General features: G+C 43.1%; 1 long non-coding RNA gene across 2 annotated transcripts in view; it reads right to left on the reverse strand.

The window, feature by feature from the left end:
- The window catches only part of LOC105471314 (uncharacterized), a 69,830-nt gene extending 49,275 nt beyond the window's left edge, over positions 1 to 20,555 (reverse strand). For both annotated transcript variants that reach the window (XR_011621925.1, XR_011621924.1), the window contains exon 1: positions 20,038 to 20,555. This is a non-coding gene — a long non-coding RNA (uncharacterized lncRNA). The remainder of the gene's footprint in view (positions 1 to 20,037) is intronic.
- Positions 20,556 to 25,576: the final 5,021 nt, after the last annotated feature.

Genomic DNA, 25,576 nt, shown 5'->3' on the forward strand with positions numbered 1-25,576 from the left:
TGAATTATGCAAAAAGAAAATTAAGAGAATCCCATTTATAGTAACATAAAAAAGAAAAATACTTTAAAAATAAACTTTTTTTTTTTAAAGACAGGGTCTCACTCTATCACCCAGGCTGGAGTGTAGTGGCTCAATCACAGCTCACTGCAGCCTCAGTCTCCTGGGCTCAAGTGATCCTCCCACCTCAGCCTCCTGAGTAGCTGGGACTTTAGGCACATGCCACTATGTTGGGCTAATTTTTGTATTTTTTGTAGACACAGAGTTTTGTCATGTGGCTGGTCTCAAACTCCTGGGCTCAAGCTATCCTCCTGCCTCAGCCTCCCCAAGTGCTGGGATTACAGGCATGAGTCACTCCAGCCAACACTTTGTGATTTCCAAATATATTATACTCTTTTACCAAGTACCCGCCAATACGGGCCGCATTTGCACTAAAATCCTGAAGAAGGTGGCCTGGGTCATCATTGAGAAGTCCTACATCTACCTGGGCAGTGACTTGTACATGAGCAAGTATGTGTGCAAGGAGATCACCATTACTTCCAGCAAGGAGCTCTGCAGCAAGATAGCAGGCTATGGGACACATCTGATGAAGGAGATCAGAGGCCCAGATTCACAGGTATCTCCATCAAGCTGCACGAGGAGGAGGAGAGAGAGAAGCAATTATGTTCCTGAGGTCTCAGTCCTGGATCAGGAAGTCACTGAAGTAGATGCTCACACTAAGGAAATGCTGAAGCTTCTGGGTTTTGGTAGCGTGTCCAACTCCAAGTCACCCAGACTATAATTGGGATGAATTCTAAAACACCATATGGAGCCATATGCATCTTTCTGTTGTGCTACTAGGTTGGTGGAAAAGTAATTGTGGTTTTTGCCATTACTTTTAATTACGTAAATGGGTAAATTGTTGCCGTTACTTTTATACTTGATCTTAGCCAAAAGGCCAAGAAGTGATGCCATTACTTTCAATGGCAAAAACTGTGACTATTTTTGCACTAACCTAATACAATATTTTCCTTAAATTTGGAGGCTGGGTGCAGTGGCTTATGCCCGTAATCCCAGCTACGCAGAAGTCTGAGGCGGGAGGATCACTTGAGCCAAGGAATGTGAAGATATAGTGAGCTATGATCATTACGCTCTAGCCTAGGCAACAGAGTGAGACCTTGTCTCTAAAATCAATTAATCTGGGACAACAGCCTAATACACACACACACACATACACACACGTGTGTGTGCATATGTATATTTGGATTGGAAGAATAAATATTGTTTAAAAACCCATGCTACCTGAAGTGATGTAACAATTTAATTCCTATCAAAGTCTCAATGGCATTTTTCACAGAACTGGAAAAAATGCTAAAATTCATATAGAACCACAAAAGACCTTAAATAGCCAAAGCATTTTTGAGCTTGCTCTCTCTCTCTCTGCGCACACACACACACACACACACACACAGCAAAGTTACAGTAATCAAGAGTATGATACTGGCATAAAAACAGACATATAGACCAATAGGATAGAATAGATGGTCCAGAAGTAAACTGACACAAATATGGTCAATTGATGTTTGACAAAGGTGCCAAGAATACCAAATGGGGAAAGGACAGTCTCCCTATAAATGGTGCTGGGGAAACTGTATATCCACATGCAAAAGAATGAAAATAGACCCTTATTTTATACCATACACAAAAATTAGGATTAAAGACTTAAACATGGCCAGGTGCAGTGGCTCATGCCTGTAATCTCAGCAATTTGGGAGGCCAAGGCAGGCAGATTGCTTGAGCCTAAGAGTTTGAGACCAGCCTGGGCAACATGGCAAAACCCTTTCTCTACACAAAATACAAAAATTAACTGGGCAAGGTGGCATGTGTCTATAGCCCTAGCTACTTGTGAGACTGATGTGGGAGGATCGCTTGAACGTGGGAGGTTGAGGTTGCAATGAGCCATGATCCAGTCACTGCACTGCAGCCTGGGCAACAGACAAGACCTTGTCTCATTAAAAAAAAAAAAAAAAAAGACTTAAATAAGACTTGACACCATAAAATTCCTAGAAGAAACAGGAAAAAATCTTCTTGACATCGACCTTGGCAATCATTTCTTAGTTATAACAACCAAAACACAGGTAACAGAAGAAAAATTAGACAAGTGGGATTACACCAAACTAAAAAAACTTCCCCACAAGAAAAGAAACAGTCAAGATAATGAAAAGGAAACCAACCACTTATCTGATAAAGGGTTATTTTATTTATTTTTTTGAGACAGACTTTCGCTCTTGTTGCCCAGGCTAGAGTGCAATGGCATGATCTCAGCTCACTGCAACCTCTGTCTCCTGGGTTCAAGTGATTCTCCTTCCTAAGCCTCCTGAGTAGCTGTGATTACAGGCTCCCATCACCATGCCTGGCTAATTTTTTTGTATTTTTAGCAGAGACAGGGTTTCACCATATTGGCCAGGCTGGCCTCGAACTCCTGACCTCAGGTGATCCACCCACCTCGGCCTCGCAAAGTGCTGGGATTACAGGCATGAGCCACTGCTCCTGGCCTGATAAAGGAGTTATTGATCACAATATATAAAGGCCTCCTAGAACTTAATAGCAAGGAAATAAATACACTGATTTTATTTATTTAGTTAGTTATTAAGACAGGGTCTGGCTCTGTCACCCAGGCTAAAGTGCAGTGCTGCCAGCCATCATAACTCACTGCAGCCTCTGCTGGTCTCAAGCTATCCTCAGCCTCCTGAGTAGCTGGGACTATAGGCACATGCCACCTCATCAGATAATTTTCGTATTTTTTAGTTAGAGACAGAGTTTTGCCATGTTGCTCAGGCTGGTCTTGAACTCCTGGGCTCGAGTGATCCACCAGCCTTGACCTCCCAAAGCACTGAGATTACAGATGTGAACCACTGCATCCAGCCATAACCTGATTCTATTATTATTATTATTTGAGAGGGAGTCTCACTCTGCCACCCAGGCTGGAGTGCAGTGGTGCAATCTAAACTCACTGCAAGCTCTGCCTCCCGGGTTCAAGTGATTCTCCTGCCTCAGCCTCCTGAGTAGCTGTGATTACAGGTGTGTGCCACCATGCCCAGCTAATTTTTTTAAAAAAATTTTAATAGAGTAATTTCACCATGTTGGCCAGGCAAGTCTTGAACTCCTGACCTCAGGTGATCTGCCTGCCTTGGTCTCCTGAAGTGCTGGGATTACAGGCACGAGTCACCATGCCCGGCCCATAGACTGATTTTAAATGGGCAAAGGATTTGAAGAGACATTTCTCCAAAGAAGACATACAAAATGGCCAGCAGGTATAAGAAAATGTGCTCAACATCACTATTCATCAGTGATATGCAAATCAAAATTGCAATGATATATCATCTCACACCTGTTAGAATGGCTATTATAAGGAACAAAACAAAACAAAAACAAGATAAGAAGCTGTATTAGTCCATTCTCATGCTGCTATGAAGTAGCCGCCCATACCGGGTAATTTAAAAAGGAAAGAGGTTTAATTGACTCTTTCCTTTTTATAGTCACCAATACAGGCACACCTCATTTTATTGTGCCTTGCTTTATCGAACTTTGATTGTAATTGTGTTTTTTACAGACTAAAAGTGTGTGGCAACTCTATGTCAAGCAAGTGTATCACAGTACCACCTTTCCAACAGCATGTTTTCACAGTTCAGCATGACTGCGGAGGCCTCAGGAAACTTACAATCACATTGGAAGTTTACAGGGCAGCAGGAGAGAGAAGAACTGAGCAAAGGGAGAAGCCCCTTATAAAACCATCAGATCTCATGAGAACTCACTCACTACCATGAAAACAGTATCAGGGAACTGCTCCCAGGATTCAATTGTCTCCACCTGCCCCCTCCCATGACACGCAGGGATTATGGGAACTACAATTCAAGATGAGATTTGGATGGGGACACCGCCAAACCATACCACAAGTGTAGCTAAGGAGGTGGAGAAAAGGGAACCCTGTACAATGCTGGTGGGAATGCAAATTGGTGCAGCCAATATAAAAAACAGGAAGTTTCTCAAAAAATTAAAAATAGAACTAAGAGATGGTTCAGCAATCCCACTTCTGGGAATGTATCCAAAATAAATTAAATCGGAATCTGGAAGAGATAGCTGCAGTCCCATGTTTGCTGCAGCGTTATTTACAGTAGCAAAAACATTTAAACAACTTAAATGTCCGTGGAGAAATGAATGAATAAAGAAAATGTGGTATATAAAGACAATGGAATGTTATTCAGCCTAAAGAAAGAAATCCTGTATCTGGGACAAGTATGAACCTGCAGGGTATTATGCTAAATTAAATAAGCCAGACACAGAAGGACAAATATTGCCAGGTGGGTTTGGTGGCTCATTCCTATAATCCCAGCACTTTGGGAGGCGGGGCAGGAGGATCACTTGAGCTCAGGAGTTTGAGACCAGCCTAAGCAATATAGTGAGACCTTGTCTCTACTAAAAATAAAAACAATTAGCTAGGTGTGGTGGTGCACACCTGTAGTCCCAGCTACTCAGGAGGCTGAGGCAGGAGAATCGCTTGAGTCCAGGAGGTCAAGGTTGCACTGAGCTATGATCATAGCACTGCACTCCAGTCTGGGTGATAGAGTGACACCTTGACTCAAACAAACAAACAACAAACAAAAGGCTGAGTGCAGTGGCTCACACCTGTAATTCCAACACTTTGGGAAGCTAAAGCAGGAGGATGGCTAGAACCCTGGAGTTTGAGATCAGCCTGGACAACAAAGTGAGACCCTGTCTCTATTAAAAAAAAAAAAAAAAAAAAGTCGGCCAGGCATGGTGGCTCACGCCTGTAATCCACACACTTTGGGAGGCTGAGGTGGGTGGATAACCTGAGGTCAGGAGTTCAAGACCAGCCTGACCAACATGGTGAATCCCCGTCTCTACTAAAAATACAAAAATTATCTGGACGTGTTGGCGGGTGACTGTAATCCCAGGTACTCAGGAGGCTGAGCCAGGAGAATCGCTTGAGCCTGGGAGGTGGAGGTTGCAGTGAGCCAAGATCATGCCACAGCACTCCAGCCTGAGCAACAAGAGTGAAGCTCCATCTCAAAAAATAAATAAAAATAATTTTTTTAAAAGTCACATGACACTTCTTATATAACAAATTTAAAATAGTCAAACTCATTGGAGCAGATAGTGAAATGGTGGTTGCCAGGGGCTGGAGTGAGGAGCGGTGGAAACAGGAAGATATCAGTTAAAGGGGTACAAAGTTTTCATTATACAAGATTCTGTACAGCATCATGCTTATAGTTACCAATACAGGCATACCTCATTTTATTGTGCCTTACTTCATTGAACTTTGCTTGTAATTGTGGTTTTTACAGATTGAAACTCTGTGGAAACCCTATGTCAAGCAAGTTTATCAGTACCACCTTTCCAACAGCATGTGCTTACTTTGTTTCTCTGGGTCACATTTTGGTAATTCTCACAATATTTTGAACTTTTTCTTGATTATTGTATGTGTTATGGTGATCTATGGTCTTTGATGTTACTATTTACTATAGTAATTATTTTGAGGGACCACAAAGACAGCAAACTTAAATGATAAATATCGTGTGTGTTCTGCCTGCTCCAACGACTGGCTGTTGCCCCATCTTGCTCCATCTCCTTAGGCTTCCCTATTCCCTGAGATACAACAGTATTGAAAAGAGGCCAATTAGGCCAGGCACAGTGGCTTACTTCTGTAATCCCAGCACTTTGGGAGGTCGAGGCAGGTGGATCACGAGGTCAGGAGATTAAGACCATCCTGACTAACACAGTGAAACCCCATCTGTACTAAAAATACAAAAAATTAGCCAGGTGTGGTGGCGGGCGCCTGTAGTTCCAGCTACTGGGGAGGCTGAGGCAGGAGAATGGCATGAACCTGGGCAGTGGAGCTTGCAGTGAGCCGAGATTGCGCCACTGCACTCCAGCCTGGGTGACAGAGCGAGACTCTGTCTTAAAAAAAAAAAAAAAAAAAGAAAAGGAAAGGAAAGAAGCCAATTAATAATCCTACAATGGCCTCTTTGTGTTCAAGTAAAAGGAAGAGTCATACATCTCTCATTTTAAATCAAAAGATAGAAATCATTAAACTTAGTGAGGAAGGGATGTTGAAGCTGACAGAGGCAGAAAGTGAGGCCTCTTGTGCCAAACACTTAGCCACATTGTGAATGTAGAGGAAATGTTATTGAAAGAAATTAAAAATTCTACTCCAGCACTTTGGGAGGCCAAGGTGGATGGATTGCTTGAGCCCAGGAGTTTAAGATCAACCTGGGCGACATGGAGAAACCCTGTCTCTGCTAAAAACACAAAAATTAGCCAAGTGTGGTGGGGCACACCTGTAATCCCAGCTACTTGGGAGGCCAAGGCATGAGATTTGCTTGATCTCAGGAGGCAGAGGTTGCAGTGAGCTGAGATTGTGCCACTGAACTCCAGCCTGGGTGATGGAGTGAGATTCAGAGACTTGGTCTCCAAAAACAAACAAAAAGAATAGAACAGAAAGGCTTTGAGTTCAGAATGCCCCAGGAGTATGATGTGACTATTAACAATTCTATAAAGTTGTTGGAAGTAAGTGCCACCAAGTGAAAATAGCACTCAGGCAAAAGTTTTCTCAGCAAGGCAATTTACTTCTATAGAAGGGTGTGTCTCAGTGATGGAGCAATGGCGAGAGCACACCAGACAAGGAAGGGGAAGGGGGGTCTTACTCCTAACACAGCTAGTCCCTCCTCCTGTGTCTTTCCCCTATTGGCTAGGGTTGGACCACACTGTCTAAGCTAATTCCAACTGGCTATTTTAAAGAGAGCAAGGGTATGAGCCAAAGTGGTGGAGTGAGTAGTTTTAGCAGGAGGGATAGTTACAGAGTAGGTGACTAAGGATGACTAAGGACAGAGCAGGTGATAGAGGATGGGAGGGGTTGTTTACTGAAACTAGGGGCAAGGAGACAAAGAATGAGGAAGTCTAACTTTAAAACGGAGAAGCTGAACATACTGACACATTGGTTCTTTGGAGAGGGACTCAGAACTCATTGTACTTAACAATTTTCTCCCTCTTGAATTTTAAAGGAAGTTAACAGGCTAAACTTTGAATAGGAATTTACTGTATCTTACAAAGTGTTCTTAGTCTTTGTGAGTCCTCCTAATTAGGGAAAAGGAGTCAGGCTGGCAGGACCAAGGGAAAGCAAAAAGAGAAAGCAGGGAAATTATAAGTCTGCCTTTCTTCATGGTCCAGGACACATACCCATCCTGTGCTGACAACTCACAACCTTCCTGTGCCTAGCTCTCACCAGATACCTGCAAGTTAGCTCACTGCAGCCTTGGCATTATCAGTACTGCAGGTAGCACTCTTCAGCATAAGCACTATTCTATAAAGTCCCCAGCAAGCCTTTATTTCCTTGCAGTTAGCGCCTCTCTGGCTGGTCTGCCCATCAACCTTGCATTGTATTTTCATAGTTTTTTCTAATAAATCTGCCTTTCTTTATTTACAGCTGTCTTGGTAAATTCTTTTACCCCCATGCCACTGACCTGGATATTCACCGCTCACCTGAGACAGTCTGCAGCAATTAAGGTACAAGATCTCTGTTGGGTGGAAAGTTTTGCTCTGCTCTGTATTGGGTAGGTACAACAGAAATACCGTACTTAATTCTCTGTGCTCCATTTGCAGAGATATCTAAGCAAGCATGGAGAATAACTATGATAGCAAAGGGACTTTCAATTCTTCAGAGTGCTAATGGACTATTAAATAGAGCATTTCCTCATTTGCATCGCAAAGAATCTAAATGACAGATATAATTTACTCCTGTTTACTGAGGTTATATGTCTGCACTATCAGGGTTGTTGAGTCCATTTTGTTTACTTTTACAATCACAGATTTAAATGCATTAGTTGTTCACATAAAGACTTCTTTGAAGGACCCGGGCAAGGTGGCTCACACCTGTAATCCCAGCACTTTGGGAGGCTGAGGCGGGCAGATTGCCTGAGCTCAGGAGTTCGAGACCAGCCTGACCAATATGAAGAAACCCCGTCTCTACTAAAAAGTACAAAATTAGCCGAGTGTGGTGGTGCATGCCTGTAATCCTAGCTGCTTGGGAGGCTGAGGCAGGAGAACTGCTTGAACCTGGGAGGCAGAGTTTGCGGTGAGCCAAGATTGTGCCATTGCACTCCAGCCTGGGCAACGAGATCAAACCTCTGTCTCAAAAAAAAAAAAAAAAAAAAAAAAAAAGACTTCTTTGAAGGACCAGATTTGTGATAATTCTAGTTCTTTCAGTTAGCAGTTTAAAAAAAATAGAAAGAAATCATTCTATGTGCTTACCTTCTACTTAGGTAGGAACTTTTTTTTGAGATATAGTCTGATATACAAAGTCTTGTTAGAAAAATACACAATATAGGCCAGGTGTGGTGGCTCACGCCTGTAATCCTGCACTTTGGGAATCCAAGGCGGGCGGATCATAAGGTCAGAAGATTGAGACCATCCTGGCTAACATGGCGAAACCCTGTCTCTACTAAAAATACAAAAAATTAGCCAGGCGTGGTGGCAGGTGCCTGTAGTCCCAACTACTTGGGAGGCTGAGGCAGCAGAATGGCGTAAACCCAGGAGGTGGAGCTTGCAGTGAGCTGAGATGGCGCCACTACACTCCAGCCTGGGCGACAGTGCGAGACTCTGTCTCAAGAAAAAAAAAAGAAAAATACACAATACATTAGCAAAACTACATAAGTATACTGGTGTAAAAAAACTGGAATTAGACATAGACTTTGGAAATGTGGAAAGAAGTTTTTACCTCAAAGGAAACTATGCAGTTTGTCCACCTGGTCTTTTGTATATATGTAATTGCACCAATACATGTGAACAGAATTTCTTTCTATAATATTGATTGTTATCAAGGATAGTATGAGGTCAAAATGAACGGGGATAACTTTAATTCAGGCAAAAGATGAATTTGACTAGCTGTAATCTTCAAAAGATCAAGATAAAACAGTTCCAGTTTTAAATTTAACCAAACTATTAACATATGAATAAAATTTTCATGTTGTTTAAACAAGAAGCATCCTTTCAGATAATTTGTTCCAAGCGTGTGTCAAAGCTATATTTTAAACTTGCACAAATGAAGAAACCTAAGCAGACAAATTAATTGTTTTTTCTTTTGATAGAGGAAATAAGAGAAAGGGAATAGGTGATTAGATAATTAAGAAAAGAATGTCAGCTAGGCACAGTGTAAACCCAACAGTTTGGGAGGCTGACATGAGAGGACTGCTTGAGACCAGGAGTCCGAGACCAGCCTGGACAACATAGTGAGATCCCATCTCTGCAAAAAAATGTTTAGAGAATAGCTATCCTAGCTGCTTGGGAGGCTGAGGTGGGAGGGTGCTTTTAGCCCAGGATTTTGAGGCTGCAGTGCAGTGTGATCATGCCACTGCACTCTAGCCTGGGTGACACAGCAAGAACCTGTCTTTTCTAAAAAGTGGGGGGAAAAAAGAAATAGAAAAGAATGTCTGATTATATTTTATTAGACCCTTGACTAAGAATAAGTTGAAAAGCAGATAGCTAATTTTAAGAATAGTTCTTTTCAGTTCATTAAAATTTACCTGAAAACAGCTTTAGCAATTTATTAATTATAGCAATTTCCATTGAAATTCTTCCTTTTAATCAGTTTTCTACTTTAAGGAAGATTTCCACACAAAATCCTATGTTTATTCTATTTAGTACTAGCTATTTCATGAACTTTTATATTGTATATGTTCTATTCCATTTAGCTGGTTTTATTCACATAGCAAAACATGTGATGAATAGTAAACAAAACTATGACCATAAGACATAAAATTCAGAACGTTGACTTCGTTTGCAGTGTTTGTAAAGAAACTTCTCCATTATCGAATGAATGAATGAACAAATGTCTCCTCATTGTATTCAGTTTTCCAAAGCAAGACTTTGTTTAGGATATTTTCCCTCATGATGATGGAGAACAGAAAAATATTTGCATTCCTGGGTTCTGAAAAAGAGTACACAATATGAAATATACAATGTTTTTCCTTTTATGAATCTTGAGAGGGCAGCTGGGACAAAATAGCTATCAAGGAAAAATACAAATTTAGCCCGGTGAGGTTGCTCACGCCTGTAATCCCGGCACTTTGGGAGGCCGAGGTGGGTGGCTCACCGGAGGTCAGGAGTTTGAGACCAGCCTGTCCAACATAGTGAAACCCCGTGTCTCCTAAAAACACAAAAATTAGCTGGGCATGGTGGCGTGTGCTTGTGATCCCAGTTACTTGGAAGGCTGAGGTAGGAGAATCTCTTGAACCTGGGAGGCGGAGGTTGCAGAGAGCTGAGATTGTGCCACTGTACTCCAGCCTGGGTGGCAGAGTGAGACACCATCTCGGAAAAAAAAAAAAAAAAAATCAACTAAATATTCAGAGCTTTATGTTAGTAGCCCCAGCCCCTTAGCCATACCTTTTAAAAGAGAGTTTTTTGTTTTTTGTTTTTTCCATTTTGTATAGTTAAAGCCTAGTAAATGAAAATAACAGGGATAGAGCAAAGAGAAACAAAGAAGACTCTATTGTATGCTTACCAGAAAATAAAACATTAAGCTGGGCATAGGGGCTCATGCCTGTAATCCCATCACTTTGGGAGGGCAAGATGGGAGGATTGCTTGAGCCCAAGAGTTTGAGATCAGCCTGGGCAACATAGTGAGACTCCACCTCTATAAAAAAAACTTTAAAAATTAGCTAGGTATATTGGTATGTGCCTGTAGTCCTAGCTACTTGGAGGGCTGAGGTGGGAGGATCACTTTAGCCTGGGAGGTCCAGGCTGTAGTGAGCTGTGATCACGCCACTGCACACCCGCCTAGGAAACACAGCAAAACGCTGTCTCAAAAAAAGAAAGAAAATAAAACATTGAAAGTAATATTGAAATCACCTTTGCAAAATTTTGACAGTAAGAGAATCTGACGTAGTTGAATCCATCTTGCTTCTAACCTCCAAGCTATCTTTGGTCATTCCTGGGCATAGACCAAGCTGACTTCGGGAGAAATTTAGTGTATGGTTTAACCTTAAAGCAAGGATGATGCCCTTCCCCAAATGAAACCACCTTTGCAAAACTAATGAAAGTCCACAAGGTGAGGATTATGAGAGGGGGTTGAATTTGAAACTGCAAAATTATAACTGAAACGGTAAGAGAGATCTGACCTAACCAACTCCATGTAACCTCCAAGCTGTCCTTGTTCATTCCTGGCCGTAGGCTGAACTAATTTTGGAATTTAGTTTGTAGTTTATAGTTTAAAACAAAGACAATAACAGCCCTTTCCCAAAACAAACCCCATTCTTGGCTGGGGACTAGACTGCCTTTGTAGGACTAACAAGTTAGCCACAAGATTAGAAATTATGGTTTAGGAATCATGCAGCTGGAGGCTACGAGATTCTGACCCCCCTCAAATTGCTCCTGGGATAATATCACTATTGTAAAACCTGAGACCAGTGCTTGAGATATTCTGGAGCACCTGCACTTGATGGATCAGCTGGCCCCACCCAGACTGATAAACTGGCTCATCTGTCTGATCTTGTGGCTCCCACCCAGGAACTGACAGAGCTGGGGGACAGCTTCGACTCCCTATGATTTCATCTCTGACCCAGTCAATCAGGAGTCCTGACTCACTAGCCCCCCAAACCCACCAAATCATCCTTAAAAGCTCTGATCCCTGAATGCCTGGGGAGACTGATGTGACTAATAATAATAAAACTCCTGTCTCCCACACAGCTGGCTCTGCGTGCATTATTCTTTCTCTATTGCAATTCCCCTGTCTTGCTAAATCAGCTCTGTCTAGGCAGCAGGCAAGGTGAACCTATTGGATGGTTACAAATTCTGTTAAAATGTGGGTATAGTTTCCATAATACCTTATTGCTCAGGAGTCATGTGGCCAAAGGCCACAAGATTTGTGACTTCCCCAATTATTCCTATAGATAACATCACTATTACAGAACCTAAGAGCAGTTTTTTTGAGACCTTTCAGACTGACCCCATCTGAACTTCTGACTCATGGCTCAACAGATCCTGTGGCCCCACTGAGGCAAACTCAGTGCATAAGAACCTTTTCCACACCCCTATGATTTCATCTCCAGCCAATCAACATTCCCCATTCCCTAGTCCTCTGAAATTAATTAACAATTTCATTATTTTTTTTTGAGATGGGAGTCTCACCATTTTGCCCAGGCTGGTCTTGAACTCCTGGACTCAAGCAATTGCAGTCTTCCCAGCTTGGCCTCTCAAAGCGTTGGGATTATAGGCATGAGCCATCCTGCTTGGCCTCACAATTCGATTTTATAGTTTTGCTTCTTCCAACTTCTTGTTCTGCTTATCTTAAATTAGTAATATACTTTTACCAAGTCATCTGCTTCTCAACCATAATAGTCCTGGAAATCCTCATGATGGTAATGTCATTAATTAATGATGATAATGACATTAATGTAAGTTAAATTGATAATTATACCTATCCCTTCAGTTTTTAGCAGTTAGGTCTTCCCATAAAACTCTGATGCTACTTTTTTTTTTTTTTTAAATGGAGTCTCACTCTGTCACCAGGCTGGAGTGCAGTAGTGTGATCTAGGCTCACTGCAACCTTCACCTCCCAGATTCAAGAGATTCTCCTGACTCAGTCTCTTGAGTAGCTGGGACTATAGGTGCATGCCACCATGCCCACCTAATTTTTGTATTTTTAGTAGAGATGGGGTTTCACCATGTTGACCAGGATGGTCTCGATCTCTTGATCTTGAAGCTACTTTTTGATGTTTCTTCAAGAAAACCCAATTACCTGGTCTGTGGCTTATACAATGCCATCAGGCAACTCTCAGGTGAGAAACAGACACTACTTGTTGACAACAAGACTTGAGTTAATAGTTTAGAGTAAATTACAATATCAGAATGGAGAACAGTGGAATCACTGTTGAAGTAAAGTATATATGTACATGGGCTTGCCTAAATATTTCATAAGTACTTAGGTCTATGATGGTCGTGGACAATGAAGATATTCACAAATATCCAGGACATTACCATAAATTCTGTGAAGTACGTATCATGACCTATAATAAATGATAAAGGCATTTAAAATCTAAAAATGAATCTTTTCAGAAGTAATTTTGTTCATAGTTCTTGAACATTAATGTCAGTAAGCCTCTACCATCCTGAGAAGACATACTTACTAAAACATATTCATGTTAACAACAAATTGCCTTAGTTCATTTGGTTTGCTCTAAACAAACACCATAAACTGCACAGCTTAACAACAACAGAAATTTATTTTTCCCAGTTCTGGAGACTAGGAAGTTCAAGGTCAAGGCACTGGCAGATGTAGTGTCTGGCAAGGGTTTGCTTTCTGATTCATAAAGCACCTTTTTGCTGTGTCCTTACAGGGTGGAAGGGATAAGCTAGTTATCTGAAGTCTCTCTTTTTAAATTTTTTATTTAGTTAGTTTTAAAATTTATTGCTATTTTTTAGCTGAGTTCTTGCTCTGTTACCCAGGCTAGAGTACAGTGGCACAATCACAGCTCACTGCAGGCTTGACCTCCTGGGCTCGAATGATCCTCCCATGTTAGTCTCCCGAGTAGCTGGGACCACAGTTATGTGCCACCATGCTTGGCTAATTTTATTTTTTGTAGAGAGGGGGTTTCCCTGTGTTCCTCAGGCTGTCTTGCATTCCTGGTCTCAAGCAATCCTCCTGCTTTGGCCCCCCAAAATGCTGGGATTACAGGCATGAGCCACCAAGTCAGGCCAGTCTCTCAAAAAAAAAAAAAAGAAAAAAATTTACTTTTATTATTTAGAGATGGGATCTTGCTTTTGCCCAGTCTGGTCCTTAACTTCTCAGCTCAAGTGATGCCCCCAGCTGAGGCTCCTGAGTAGCTATGACTGCAGGCATGTGCCATACAGCCCCACTTCTGGGGTCTTTTTTATAGCCTCACTAGTCCCAACTATGAGGGCTCTGCCCTTTATAACCTAATAAATCTCCTGAAGGCACCACCCCCTAATACCATCACCTTGGGGGTTAGGATTTCAACATGGGAATTTTGGGGGGAACTCAAAGATTCAAAGCATAGCACAAATTATCTACAAAATTAACTCCTTGAGCACCCCTTTTTGGTCTGACAGCTTTCTCCACACTCTGGTACCAAAAAACAGGATGGCTCTGTTAATACAGTTGAGCTATTTAGAAAATATGGACCATCCTTGAATCATGTAGGTGGACATTCACATGTGAATGTCTTATTCACCAGATATTATCTGTGTTTTTTTTTTGTGTGTGTGTGTGTGAGTGACAAGGTCTTGCTCTGTCAACCAAGCTGGAATGTGATCATGGCTTACTGCAGCCTTGACCCTCTCAGGCTCAAGTGATATTCCCACCTCAGCCTCCCAAATAGTTGGAAGTACAGGTGCGTGCCACGACACCTGGATAATTTCTGTATTTTTTTTTTTTTTTTTTTTTTGAGACGGAGTTTCGCTGTGTCGCCCAGACTGGAGTGCAGTGGCCGGATCTCAGCTCACTGCAAGCTCTGCCTCCCGGGTTTTTACGCCATTCTCCTGCCTCAGCCTCCCAAGTAGCCGGGACTACAGGCGCCCGCCACCTCGCCCGGCTAGTTTTTTGTATTTTTTAGGAGAGACGGGGTTTCACCGTGTTAGCCAGGATGGTCTCGAACTCCTGACCTCGTGATCCGCCCGTCTCGGCCTCCCAAAGCGCTGGGATTACAGGCTTGAGCCACCGCGCCCGGCCAATTTCTGTATTTTTTGTAGAGACAGTGTCTCACTGTGTTGCCCAGGCTGGTCTTGAACTCCTGGGTTCAAGCAGTCTTCCAGCTGCAGCCTCCCAATGTGTTGAGATTACAAGCAGGAGTCACTGCATCCGGCCCTGCCCGATATTCTCAACATTGACATTGGATTTTTTTTTTTTTTTTTTTTTTTGAGACAAGAGTCTCGGTCTGTTGTTGCCCTGGCTGAAGTGTAGTGGTGCGATCTCAGCTCATGGCAACCTCTGCCTCCTGGGTTCAAGCAATTCTCCTGCCTCGGCCTCCCAAGTAGCTGGGATTACTGGCATGAGTCACTGTGCCTGGCCTTGTTTGGATCTTTGATTTGAGAAAGTTGGTCATCTTACTTGCTGTATTATTAAAATTCATCACCACATGGATATCATTAAGTGTACTGAAATCATTATCAGAGTCTCTATACTTCAGTAAGCTACCAAAGTCTCTGAGCTTCTATTTCCAGAGAATATCTATAATAGCCAGATATAGAGAAAATAAAATACGCCATGACAAAAGATACTGAATGCTAGGGTAATGGGGTAAGGTAAAGTTTTTTATCATTTTTTAATTTGTTTTCCTGAGACAAGGTCTTGTTCTGTTGTCCAGGCTAGAGTGCAGTGGCATGATCCTAACTCACTGCAGCCTTGAACTCCTGGGCTCAAGCAGTCCCCCCATCTTAGCTACATGTATGTGTTCATATGCATAGTTTTTGTAAAGATGGGGTTTCGCTACATTGCCTAGGCTGGTCTCAAACTCTTGGCCTCAAGCTATCCTCCCCACCTATAACCTCCCAGCCGCCCCACGGCCTCAGCCTCCCAGAGTGCTGGAATTATAGACGTGAGTCACTGTGTCCAGCCAAGTTTGTCTGTGAAATGAAATGCATTATATTTGAAAAATAAACATGCTCAAAATGCCTAGTCTGCCTGTGTATTGTAAGCAGACACTTTGGTAACATTTCCCTCAGGAAGACATGTGTGTGGGAGAAAACAATATCAGCAAAAACTGCAAATAGTTTGGTGTAGTTGAGAATATTCTCTGGACACTTTTTAGATGAGGAAGAGTTGATCCTGGAGAAGGTAAATGCTGGAGCATACTGGGAATGATGAGGTCATACCAAAAATTCTTGAGCACTGGGAACCATGCTCTCTATTTTCCTTTCTTATAGCCCCAGAACTTAGTTCAATGCTTGGTACATACTTATATTGGTTTGTTTTTACACTGCTGATAAAGACATACCCAAGACTGGGTAATTTATGCAGGAAAAATGTTTAATGGACTTAAAGTTCCACATGGCTGGGGAAGCCTCACAATCACAGTGGAAGGTAAGGAGGAGCAAGTCACGTCTTACATGGATGGCAGCAGGCAAAGAGAGAAAGCTTGTGCAGGGGAACTCCTCTGTATAAAATCGTCAGATCTCATAAGACTTATTCACTATCACAAGAACAGCATGAGAAAGATTTGCCCCCATGATTTAATTACCTCTCACCAGTCCCTCCCATGACACATGAGAATTCAAGATGAGATGTGGGTGGGGACACAGTCAAACCATATCAATACCTCGTAAATACTTGTCAAAATACAATTTTTTAAAAGTTAAAAACATGACTCTCATACAAATATAGAATGAACACATGGCAAAGATATGTTAAACTTAATGAGAAAACCAGTGAGATGGCAAACTTGGATAAAAGAACACATTGTGGAATTGGGCACTTACAGGCATTTTGGAAGAACTGTTAGAATAAGATTGCTAGGTTAGATACAAAATTGGTTAATACATACAAAGCAATAAAATGATAACCTAGTTATAATAAATAAATTGTAGAACCAAAGACAAAGAGAAAAATCTTTAGAGAAGCAAGAGAAAATGTACATGCTACTTTCGAAGGAGCAACCGCCAAGACAGCAGTTTTTGACACACAAGGAAACCCAGCAAGTGCTGGAATGGAGAATATCTTCAAAATATTGCAGAATGTAAGTTCCAAATATAATTCCACAGGTAGCAAAAATCGACTTAAGCATATAACCAAAATAAAGGCATTTTGAGATAAAGAGAATGAAAGTAGTAAATATATGGATAAATGTAAAGAAAGATTGATTTCACCTGGGTGCGGTGTCTCCCACCTGTAATCTCAACAATTTGGGAGGCCAAGGTGGGTGAATCACTTGAGCTCAGCCGTTCGAGACCAGCTTCCGTAACATAGTGAGACTGCCGTCTCTATTTTTAAAACAATAAAAATTTAAAAAACATTTTTTTTTTTTTTGAGACGGAGTCTTGCTCTGTCACCCAGGCTGGAGTGCAATGGTATGAACTTGGCTCTCTGCAACCTCCATCTCCCAGGTTCAAGCGATTCTTCCACCTCAGCCTCCCAAGTAGCTGGGATTACAGGTACCTGCCATCATGCCCGGCTAATTTTTGTATTTTTGTAGAGACTGGGTTTCACTATGTTGGCCAGGCTGGTCTGGAACTCCTGACCTCAGGTGATCCACCTGCCTCTGCCTACCAAAGTACTGGGATTACAGGCGTGAGCCACTGCTCCTGACCAAAACATTGATTTTTTAAAACATCAATAATAACGTCTTGTGGTATGTTCAAATATAAAATAAAAATATTTGTTAAAGGATGTGTGGCAACTGGCGTAAATGAAACAAATGGGATTTAAGATCTTTATATTGAACAGCAAGAAGATACAAGTATTTATTAAAACTAGGCTTTGATAATTGAAGAATACTTATTGGCATTCAAGGGAAAACATGAAAATAATAATGGTGTATAGAGGGAAAATGGACTTACAAAAATTGATCAAACCTAAAACCAAAAGAAGTCAAGAAAATAGAGAAAATAAATATAAAATGGAAAAATAGAACTCATAAGAATGTAGGTCTAACCCGTAGTATAATTATATTAAAATAAAATAGACTTTTTCTGTTTTTAATAAGTTTTTAAGCCATCATACTTTGGGATTTAGAAAAAATAGTACATATCTGTGTTTTAGGGGAAGGGAAGTAATATTTATTTAATCATTTTATTAGGCTAAACTAATATTGATCCCAAAACTTGATAATGACAATACAAGAAAGGAAAATAACAAATCTTATTTTTTTAAACGTTTAATTTTGAAATAATTAGCATAAGAAATTTCAAAGGCACATACAGGGAAGTTCTGTGCAGCCTTCACCCAGGATCTTCCAATTATAACATCTGTCATAACTATAGTACAATATCAAAACCAGAAAGTTGACATTGGTACTCTGATGGAAAAAAATAATGTTTGAGAAAAGAAAAAAAAAAGTGGGCCGGGTATGGTGGCTCATGCCTGTAATCCAAGCACTTTGGGAGGCCGAGGTGGGTGGATCACCTGAGGTCAGGAGTTCGAGACCAGCCTGACCAACATGGAGAAACCCCGTCTCTACTAAAAATACAAAAAATTAGCCGGGCATGGTGGTGCATGCTTGTAACTCCAGCTACTCAGGAGGCTGTGGAAAGAGAATTGCCTGAACCCAGGAGCCAAAGGTAGCAGTGAGCTGAGATCGCGCCATTGCACTCCAGCCTGGGCAACAAGAGCGAAACTCCGTCTCAAAAAAAAAATTTTTTTAAGTGTTTTTCCTACTTGTACACTCAATACTTAACACTGAACACTTCTTATACCAGATATGTGGGGGATTTTCCCCTCACACCAAGCAATTCTCCAGTGGACACCAGCTGAACGTCCCATAATGTAACTCGATTCTGACACTAATTCCCTGGAGTTAGAGTCACAGTCCACAGGTTAAGGAAAACTGCTTCCACTTCAGACACCAATTCCAAACCCTAGGTCGTGACCTGTTCTTCTGACCAACCAACTAAAATTGGGGTTTCACATGATCTCCTCCTTGGGTTCGGTTAGTTTGTGATAGTGGTTCACAGAACTCAGAAAAATACTTACATTAACCAGTTTATTATATGAATAAATAATATAGTAAAGGACAAGATGAACAGCCAGATAGGAGAGATGCACAAGGCAAGGTGAGTGGGAAGGAGCGCAGAGGTTTCATACTCTCTCCAGAGGCACCACCCACCAGGAAGGGGCACAGAGCTTCCATACTCTCTCCGGAGGCACCACACCCTCCGGGTACTGCCACATGTTCAACAATCTGGAACCACTTTAGACTCTATCCTTTTGGGATTTTATGGAGGATTCATGACCTAGGCACAATTAATTAAATCAGGACCCTACTGATTGGAATAGTTGCACTCACCCATGCACCAGCAGAAACACTAGTTTTCCTCTTAGACCACAAAGAGGACCAAGGAATGTTGGATTTAGTGGCCCTTACCAATGCATTCTTGAAAACCTGCACCATTGCCTGTCCTCATAGACCACAAGGAGGACCAACAAAAATCGGATTTAGTGACCCTTACCCACGCATTCTCGAAAACCTGTTAAGAGTCCTAAGCACTCTCCTGTTAGTATTGGGACTTTACCCCTGTCCTATAAAGATGTTATGCCCCAAAAATGGGTGGAGGGCCATACCCTAAGGGAGGGAAGGGATCTCCAGAGTTGGAAGAGTGACGCCTTTTGTCCACACTTATAAGAATAGGAAGGATACAATTTCTGAGGCTCCCTATATCCTAGCTTCAGGAATAGCTTTTGTTAGGCCTGCCTGTCTAAGGAGGGATCCTAAAATTCCTGATAGTCCCCTCTGCGATGGGGGCTTTGGGCAAAATTTATGTCTTTCCGATTGGTGAGCTTGGGTACCTAAAGAAGGTAACAGAGTCCTGGAGTTTATACTAAAAATCATTCTTACAGGAGAAACTAGAAAGACATCAGAGACAGGGGGTGATTTTTAGAAGTGGGACTAGCCTTGGAGAAGAGAGGCGTGAGGAAGTTTATCTGACAGGCATTAGGACGCAGGAGGCAAGGGTCAGCATATATAGAATAGATGGGCGAGTCTCGCTTGGGCAACATGGCTTTGAGAGTTCCGCTCATGGCCACAGGGTCAACTAACTTCTTGTCGGGACCCTGGAGCTCAATGGCTTTCCTCTTTGTCGACCCTCGGCTCAGCCCAGAAGTACAGGAAAAGCGGAAGCTGGTTTCAGGCAAACCAATGCTCCCAACTCTGAAGATTCGGGGGTTGTTAGCCCTTTCCCAGAAAGCCTGACACCTGTGTCTTTAGTCCAGTGGCCGCGCTAGTCACTTTTAACTGGCTGACAGGTGCCCAGTATTTAGCCCCCAAATTCTAAGGAAAAACAGAACAGAATAGCAAGCAAAAGGGGTCCCATGGTACTCACTGCTTGGCGATAGGCGATAGATAGGCTCACGGCTTAGTGACAGTCTCACTCACTGCTTGGCGATAGGCGATAGATAGGCTCACGGCTTAGTGATAGTCTCACCGCTGGGTGATAGGCAATAGTCCCTTTGTGGTCGCCAAAATGTGTTCAGAATTGGTGGGTTCTTGGTCTCGCTGACTTCAAGAACGAAGCTGCGGACCCTCGCAGTGTTACAGTTCTTAAAGATGATGTCTCTGGAGTTTGTTCCTTCAGATGTTCAGATGTGTCTGCAGTTTCTTCCTTCTGGTAGCTTCATGGTCTCACTGACTTCAGGAGTGAAGCTGCAGACCTTCGCAGTGTTACAGCTCATAAAGGTGGCGCGTCTGGAGTTGTTTGTTTCTCCCAGTGTGTTCATGGCCTCGGTGGCTTCAGGAGTGAAGCGGCAGACCCTCGTGACGAGTGTTACAGCAAACAAAGGCAGCGGAGTGGACCCAGAAAGTGAGCAGCAGCAAGATTTATTGTAAGGAGCGAAAGAACAAAGCTCCTACAGTGTGCAACAGGACGCAACCAGGGGGCTATTGCTGGCTCGAGGTAGCCTGCTTTTATTCCCTTATCTGACCCCACCCACATCCTGCTGATTGGTCCATTTTACAGAGAGCTGATTGGTCCATTTTACAGAGAACTGATTGGTCTGTATTGACAGAGTGCCAATTGGTGCATTTACAGTCCCTGAGCTAGACACAGAGTGCCGATTGGTGTGTTTACAATCCTTTAGCTAGACACAGAGTGTTACACAGAAAAGTTCTCCAAGTACCCACCAGATTAGCTAGATACAGAGTGCTGATTGGTGCATCCACAAACCCTGAGCTAGACAGAGTGCTGATTGGTGCATATACAATCCTCCAGCTAGACATAAAAGTTCTCCAAGTCCCCACCAGATTAGCTACACACAGAGTGTTGATTGGTGCATATACAATCCTCTAGCTAGACATAAAAGTTCTCCAAGTCCCCACCGGACTCAGGAGCCCAGCTGGCTTAGCCTAGCGGATGCCACACTGGGGCCACGGGCAGAGCTGCCTCTCAGTCCCATGCTGCGCGCTGGCACTTCTCATCCCTTGGGCGGTCAATGGGACTGGGCTTCGTGGAGCAGGGGGCAGTGCCCGTTGGGGAGGCTCGGGCCGTGGAAGCCCACAAGGAGGGGCGGGGATCACGCATGGTGAACTGCAGATCCTGAGCCCTGCCCCGCTGGGAGGCGACAGGCCTGGCGAGAATTCAAGTGTGGCATGGGCGGGCCAGCAGTGCTGGGGGACCTGGTGCACCCTCTGCAGCTGGTGGCCCAGGTGCTAAGCCCCTCACTGCCTGGGGCTGGCAGCACCAGCTGGCTGCTCTGAGTGCGGGGCCCCCGAGCTGGCATCCACCCAGAACTTGCACTGACCTGTGAGCTGCCATGCACAGCCCCAGTTCCTGACTGCGCCTCTCCCTCCACACTTCCCTGCAAGCAGAGGTAGCCGGCTCCAGCCTTGGCCAGCCCAGAGAGGGGCTCCCACAGTGCAGTGGTGGGCTGAAGGGCTCCTCAAGCACTGCCAGAGTGGACGTCGAGGCCAAGGAGGCACCGAGAGCGAGGGTTGCTAGCATGTTGTCACCTCTCACTTTCATACTCTCTACCGAGGCACCACCCTCCAGGAAGGAGCACAGAGCTTTCATACTCTCTCTGGAGGCACCACCCTCCAGGAAAGAGCACAGAGGTTCCATACTCTCTACAGAGGCACCACCCACCAGGCACCACCACATGTTCAACAATTTGGAACCTCTTCAGACTCTGTCCTTTTGGGATTTTATGGAGGATTCATGACCTAGGCACGGTTGATTAAATCATTGACCATTGGTGATCAACTCCATCTTCAGCTCCTCTTTTCTCCTGAGGTCAGGAGGTGAGGCTGAAATTTCCAACCCTCTAATCCTGTGGTTAGTTCCTCTGGTAACCAGCCCCCATCTTGAAGCTGTCCAGGAGCCCACCAGGAGTCATCTCATTAAAACAAAAGATGCTCCTGTCAGCCAAGAAATTCCAAAGAATTTAGAAGCTCTGTGTCAGATCCTTTTTTTTTTTTTTTTTTTGAGATGGAGTCTCTTCTTTGTCACCCAGCCTGGAGTGCAATGGGACAATCTCGGCTCACTGCAACCTCTGCCTCCCCGGGTTCAGGCAATTCTCTTGCCTCAGCCTCCCGAACAGCTGGGATTACAGGCGACTGTCACCACGCCCATCTAGTTTTTGTATTTTTAGTAGAGACAGGGTTTCACCATGTTGGCCAGGCTGGTCTTGAACTCCTGACCTGAGGTGATCCGCCTGCCTCTGCCTCCAAAAGTGCTAGGATTACAGGCGTGAGCCACTGTGCCTGGCCTAGACCTTGTAATTTCCTGAGTGATAAAATTGTCTGTGGCCCAGCATGGTGGCTCACGCCTGTAATCCCAACACTGTGGGAGGCTGAGGTGGGTGGATCATGTGAGGTCAGGAGTTCAAGACCAGCCTGGCCAACATGGTGAAACCCCATCTCTACCAAAAATTCAAAAATTAGCCAGGTGCAGTGGCTCTTGTCTGTAATCCCAGCTACTCGGGAGGCTGCGGCAGGGGAATTGCTTGAACCACGGAGGCGGAGGTTGCAGTGAGCTGAGATTGCAACACAGCAGCACTCCAGCCTCGGCGACAGAGGGAGACTCTGTCTCAAAAAAAAATTACAAAGGTCTTAGGAGTTCTGTTTCAGGAACCAGAGTCAAAGACCAAATATTAGAATAAAAGATTCTCCTAGCATCCCTATCTACAAGGGTTTTGTTTTTTTTTTCTGAGACAGAGTCTTGCTCTATCCTCCAGGCTGGAGTGCCATGCCTATCTACAAGGGTTTTAGGAGCTCTGTCTGAGGAAATGGGTAGAGACCAAATATATCTTTCTTATTTTATCAGAATACCACAGGTTGATACCACAGAGCTTATTCGGATTTCACCCAACATACATGAACTCTTGTGTGTATGTATGATTCAATGCAATTTTATTACATTTCGCTTCCTATAACGAACACCACAATCAAGATACTTAACTGTGCTATCACAGAGTTCCTTGTGCTAGTCCTTCATAGAGCCACATACCCTCCTTTCCCTGTCCCTGACATTCAGTAACCACTAACCCGTTTTTCATTCTATAATTTTGTCATTTAAAGAATATTATAGGCCGGGTGTGGTGGCTCATGCCTATAATCCCAGCACTTTGGGAAGCCAAGGCGGGCAGATCACGGGGTCAGGAGTTCAAGACCAGCCTGACCAACATGGTGAAACCTCACCTTTATTAAAAATACAAAAACTAGCTGGGCATGGTGGCACATGCCTGTAATCCCAGCTACTCGGGAGGCTGAGGCAGGAGAATGGCTTGAACCCGGGAGGCAGAGGTTGTAGTGAGCTCAGATCGTGCCATGCCACTGCACTGCAGCCTGGGCGACAAAGCGACACTCCATCCCCCACCCCCCAAAAAAAGGATGTTGTATAGGCATGGTGGCTCATGTCTGTAATTTCAGCACTTTGAGAAGCTGAGGTGGGAGGATACTTTGAGCCTATGAGTTCGAGACCAGCCTGGGCAATATAGGGAGACTTTATATTTAAAAAAGTAAAAAAACGTTAGCTGGGCGTGGTGGCATGTCCCTGTGGTACCAGCCACTCAGGAGGCTGAGGTGGGAGGATTGCTTGAGCCCAGAAATTTGAGGCTGCAATGAGCCATGATCATGCTACTGCCCTCCAGCCTGGACGACAGAGCAAGAGCCTGTCTCAAAGAAAAACCACAAAATAAAAGTAAAAAAGGAATGTTATATATCAATGGAATCATAAAGTATACTACCTTTTGGATTTGGCTTTCTTCCTTCTGGATAACTTCAAGATTCACCTGAGTTGTGTGTATCAATAGTTTGTTGCTTTTCATTGCTGAATAATATTCCATGGTATGGAAGTATCACAGTTGTTTAACCATTCACCAATTGTAGGACATTCTAGTTGTTTCTAGTTTTTGACTATTATAAATAAATCTGATGTGAATAGTTGCGTAGAGAATTTGGTGTGAACATAAGCTTTTATTTCTCTGGGATAAATGCCCAGATTACAATTATTGGGTCATATGGTAATTGTATGTTTAGTTTTAAAAGGAAAATCCAAAAATTTTTTCAAGCGTAGTGGTATCATTCTGTTTCACCAGCAATGTATGAATGAATCCAATGCATTCTTGTCAGCATTTGTTATTATCATTATACTTTTATTTTAGCCATTCTGATAGGTGAGTAGTGATTCTCATTATGATTTTAGTTTATAATTCTCTAATAACTGATGATGTTGAACATTTTTTCATGTATTGATTGCTATCTGTATAGTCTCTTAAATGAAACATTTGTTCGTGTCTTTGCCCATTTTAGATTTTTTCTTTTGCTTTTTACTGTTAAATTTTGAGAGTTCTTTATGTATTAATGATGTTAGTCCTTTGTTGATTACATGATCTGCAAAAATTTTCTTCCAGTCTGTAATTAGTCTTTTCATCATCTTAGAATCTTTTCAAAGTAAAAGTTTTTATTTTTGATAAGGTCCATGAAAGGCTTGGATTTGTGCCCCTGACCACATCTCATGTCCAATTATAATTCCCAGTTTTGTAGGAGGGGCCTGGTAGGAACTGGTTGGATCATGGGGGCAGAGTTCTCCCTTGTTGTTCTCGTGATAGTGAGTGAGTTCTCATGAGATCTGGTTGTCTAAAAGTGTGTAGCACCTCCCACTTTTCAACAAATCATGTTGGAGCAACTGGGTATCCTAGTCAAACAAAAAACAAAAAAGAAGTTTGACTTAAACTTCACACATTATACAAAAGTTTACTCAATATGGATCATGATATAAATTTTAAATATAAGACAATAAACAGGCCGGGTATGGTGACTCATGCCTGTAATTCTAGCACTTTGGGAGGCTGAGGCGGGTGGATCACAAGGTCAGGAGATTGAGACCATCCTGGCCAACATGGTGAAACTCCATCTCTACTAAAAATACACAAATTAGCTGGGTGTGTTGGCACACACCTATAGTCCCAGCTACTCGGGAGGCTGAGGAAGGAGAATCGCTTGAACCCGGGAGGCGGAGGTTGCAGTGAGCCGAGATGGCGCCACCGCACTCCAGCCTGGCAACAGAGCAAGACTCCATCTCAAACAGTCTTTATTTTCTTTCTTTCTTTTTTTTTTTTTTGAGATGAAGTCTCACTCTGTTGCCCAGGTTGGAGTGCAGTGGCGCAATCTGGGCTCACTGCAATCTCCGCCTCCCAGGTTCAAGCAATTCTCCTGCCTCAGCCACCTGAGTAGCTGGGGTTACAGTTACCTACTACCATGCCCAGCTAATTTTTTTGTATTTTTAGTAGAGTTGGGGTTTCACTATATTGGCCAGGCTGGTCTCGAACTCCTGACCACAAGTGATCCACCCACCTTGGCCTCTCAAAGTGTTGGGATTACAGGCCTGAGTCACCACACCCGGCCTGTTTATTTTCAACATAGAGGAA

The sequence above is a fragment of the Macaca nemestrina genome, chromosome 4 (assembly GCF_043159975.1).
Source record: "Macaca nemestrina isolate mMacNem1 chromosome 4, mMacNem.hap1, whole genome shotgun sequence".
NCBI lineage: Eukaryota > Metazoa > Chordata > Mammalia > Primates > Cercopithecidae > Macaca > Macaca nemestrina.